Source organism: Macrotis lagotis, chromosome 1 (genome assembly GCF_037893015.1).
Source record: "Macrotis lagotis isolate mMagLag1 chromosome 1, bilby.v1.9.chrom.fasta, whole genome shotgun sequence".
In the NCBI taxonomy this organism is placed as follows: Eukaryota; Metazoa; Chordata; class Mammalia; order Peramelemorphia; family Peramelidae; genus Macrotis; species Macrotis lagotis.
Window position 1 is genome coordinate 89,579,769 of NC_133658.1, and position 4,087 is coordinate 89,583,855.

Sequence of the window (4,087 nt, forward strand, 5' to 3'; positions counted from 1 at the left end):
CTGAATATCTCATTCTAGGCCCTTTGATCCCTTAATGTTGATGAAGCCAGGTCCTGCATATCCTTACTGTGGCTCCTTGGTATATAAATTGTTTCTTTCTGGATGTTTGCAGGATTTTCTCTTTTGTCTTATAGTTCCGGAATTTGGCCACAACATTCCTTGGTGTTTTCATTTTAGGATCTCTTTCAGGAGGGGATCTATGTATTCTTTCAATAACTATTTTGCTCACTGATTCCATGATATCAAGGCAATTTTCCATCACTAAATGCTGGAATATTAAATCTAGGCATTTTTTTTCTCTTCAATATTTTCAGGAAGGCCTATAGTTCTCAAGTTGTCCCTTCTTGATCTGTTCTCTAGGTCAATGGTTTTGCTGATGAAGTTTTTATATTTTCTTCTATTTTTTCAATCTTTTTGTTTTGTTTAACAGAATCTTGTCTCATCAACTCAGTTTCCACTGATTCCATTCTTTCTTTTAGAGAAGCATTTTCTTCATTTACCTTTTGCAATTCTTTTTACAGTTGGTCAATTCTATTTTTGAAGTAGTTTTCCATTTGTCCAAGTATAGTTTTGAGACAATTATTTTCTGGACCAACTGAGGATCTGAATGGATTATTTTCATTTTTTTTTCCAATTGTATTTTACAAGGATTTGTTTTCTTGTTGTAAGATGTTAATTTTCTCTTGCAATGTGTTAATTTTCTCTTGAGCTTCTTTTCCCAATTTTTCCAATTGATTTTTAAACTCCTTCTTGATTTCTTCAAGGAAGTCTTTCTGGACTGTAGACCAATTCATATTGTCCTCAGCAGTGCTAGATCTCTCTGGGTTAGAATCTATTTCTTCTAAATATTTCTCCATGCCCCCCCCCTTTCATTTGACTTTTCTTCATCTTCCTAGGATCTTGTGTTGGGGGGAGAAGGTTGGGGCTGGCTCTCAAAGGTTTGCTTTTGAAAACCCTAGATGTTTTGTTCACTTGGCTTAGTAATTCCAAGGGCCTGCCAGTAGGGGGTGCTGGTTGATTTCTCTGGGGTCTTTGAGGCCCTCAGCAGCAGGGTCTGAGTTGACCTTGAACATTGAGTTGGGCCCTGGGGGAGGAGTTAATTTCCCTTTCATCTGAGTGAACTCTGTTGCCCACAAATGAGCCTGAGGGATTGGGAGTGGTGGTGTGGGTGGTGGTGGGATCTTACCATTCTTTCTAGGAAGAGTACTCTATTGAATGTATGGAAGTCAGGTCTCTTGCCCAGCTCCTTGTTTTCCAGGTGTGTTCTGTGTTGGAGTTCACCCTTCCCCAACGGGCTCACCAGAGCTCTTCTACCTTGGTCAAAGATTCTTTGGCTAAAGTTGGTTCTCAGACCTTCCACGCACCAAAGCTTCTGCAGCTGAGGCCAGTCCTCTTGCTTCCCCCAACTGCTGTCCCTGCACTGGTCCTCTGGTCTCCACTCCAGGTTCACCCACAGTCCCAAGACAGACCTTGTTGGTAGGTGTTCTTCTCCTAGATTTGCTTTTTTGGTTTTGTCGATCAAATTTCTGTTAAGAGGTTTCTTTCAAGTTATTTTTGAGGGGAACTAGGAGCTCTTAACACAATGCCTGTCTTCTTTCTGCCATCTTGGGTGGAAGCTAATTTTTTTTTAATCACAGTTTAGTCTAAAGACAATGTTTTTTGTATTCTCCATTCTCTGAGTCAAGATGGAAAAAAGATTTCATCCAGTATCTTTTATTTAAATCAAAAATAAAACAAAGTTTTCATGATTTTAAAATTTTATAGATACTGGTTTCTGGGCTGAACTCTAAAAGGCAGTGATTCTCTTTCGATGTTTGTGCGAAATAAAAAAAGTAACTATAGACACAATATAACATATTCTCTATATTAGAGAAAACGGCAAGAGACCTATTGAAGAAAATAATTGGAAAAAGTTTAAAAGACAAGATGAGTAGGATCCAGTAGACGAAAACATTATAAGCCAGCCCCAGAAAGATTGAAGATATCAGAGAATTAAATTTTGAACTACAGAATTAATTATAATGAAGAAAGTGGGTTTTTTGAAGAGACTAATTTGATATGCAGAAATCTTATCAACTGCCTTGAATTTTATTTTTTTATTTTTTTTATTTTTATTTTTTGAAAACATGCCCCAACTCCCATTTATTGTCTGAAAGGTGAAAGGACATTCTTCAAAGCAGGAAATAAAGTTCCTGGATTTGTTTTTAATGTTACTGAAAATAGGTTCTGGGGCCCAGCCCCACTTTGGGGTATTAGAAGCAGGGAATAAGGATGGGTTGCCTTTGTATCTTCTTCTTGTTCAGCCCAGGTGAGTGGGAGCCAAGTCCAGGTTGAGTAGGGCTACCAGGGAAAGGGCAAGAAAGAGTGTGAAGCACAGCCCCAGGCCCAGCCCGTCTGCCAGAGCTCCAGCCCCTGTGGTCAGCAGCAACTTCCCCAGCAGCTCCAGTGTGGCCAGAAAGCTGTAGTGAGTGGCCTGGATCGTGCCATGTGCTGGCTGGCTGCGGTGCATCATAAGAGCAAAAGTGAGGGTGGTCACAGTTCCACTCAGAAAGTGCTGGGGGTCAAGGCTCACCAAGGCGGCCCTTTTTACGAGTCCCTCCAGGCTGGAGCTAGGGAAACAGGAAAGCAGAGCCATCTGGAAGGCCAGGGCTCCGATATGCTGCTGCAGAGGGGGCTTCAAGAGAGGCAAGAGCTTCCTGTGCCTGCCAAGAAGGACTCCACCCAGGGAGGAGATGATGGAGAAGCCCACTGCTACCATCCCATTCCAGAGGCCCATTTCCGCAGCAGGCATCCCCTGGTCCAGCAGAAAGAGAGGGAACAGGCTGATGGCACCCTGTTCACCTAACTTGTATTGGACGACAAAGCCGGTGGTCCAGGGCGTCCCCGCCACGGCCAGGGCCAGGAGGGTCCCGAAGCCCCGGGGCGGGCAGCAGGGGCTCTGCGGGGCCTGCGGGGCCGGGAGCCGCAGGGCAGGGGCCCCCAGGCCAGGGCGGCGGCCAGCGCGTAGGCCGAGGCCAGCCCGAGGAAGGGGGCCCCCGGCCGAGGCCGGGGCTGAGGGCCAGCAGCCCCCCGCCCGCCAGGGCGGCCCCCAGCTTGTAGGCCACCACCACAGCGTGTTGCCCGGGCCCAGCTCGGCCGGCGCCAGCAGCCGCACCGCCAGCCCGGCCAGCGCCACGTCCTGCACCGCGGCCCCCGCGTGGAGCAGCAGCAGCAGCGCGGCGGCGCCGGCCGGCAGCCCCGGGCCGGGCCCGGCCTCGGGGGGCAGCGCCGCCAGCAGCGCGCACACCAGGCCCAGCCGCCGTGGTCAGGGCCAGCCAGGCCCGCGGGGAGCCACGCCGGTCCAGCAGCGGGGCCCGGGCCGGCTGCAGCAGCCAGGGCGCGTGCAGGGCGCGGGTGAGCCCCACGCGGGTCAGCGACAGGCCGTGGGAGCGCAGCCCCGCCTGCAGCCCGTGGGGCAGGCCCTGCACCAGGTACAGCGCGCCCAGCAGCGCCAGCTTGCCGCCCATGCGGGGGTCGCGGCCGTGGTCAGCGGCTCCCCGCGAGACGGGCTGCGGGGCGGCCCGGGCTTCCAGGAGGAAAGGCGGAGGCTGGCACAACTGCCATGCCGGTGCCCCCGCGGCGGCCTCGGCGGGGTGGGCTGGGGCGCCGCGCAGACGGGGCCGGCGGAGGGCCTGGGCCCAGCGAGGCCCTTCCGGGGCTGCAGGGAGCCCCGGCCTGTCTTGAATTTTTAAAAGCAATTTAGAAAAAAATGGAACCTAGGCTATGTAACAAATAGTGAAAAATAAGAATGGTACTAACTTGTAAAACTATTAGGAGAGAAAAAATGATTTTTTTCATAGTCCCCTTTGCTTGAGACTGGAAAGGATTATTATACTTTAAAAAATTATCAGTTTCTATTTTCTAATTTTCTCTGAAGAAGACAATAATTGTTAAACAGGAAATGAAGAAAAAGTGACTAAAAAGACATTACACCCAAGACAAATAGAGTGATAGCAAGACAGTACCCAATTTCTTTGATTAATTGAAGCTGCCTACTTTAGAAGGACTATATTCTTGGGTATTGGAAGAAGGTGCATATACAATTGCT

The 4,087-nt window shown here is 49.1% G+C and overlaps 1 pseudogene; it reads right to left on the minus strand.

The window, feature by feature from the left end:
- Nucleotides 1-2,155: 2,155 nt before the first annotated feature.
- LOC141513839 (major facilitator superfamily domain-containing protein 3 pseudogene) lies at nucleotides 2,156-3,506 on the minus strand (annotated as a pseudogene).
- Nucleotides 3,507-4,087: the final 581 nt, after the last annotated feature.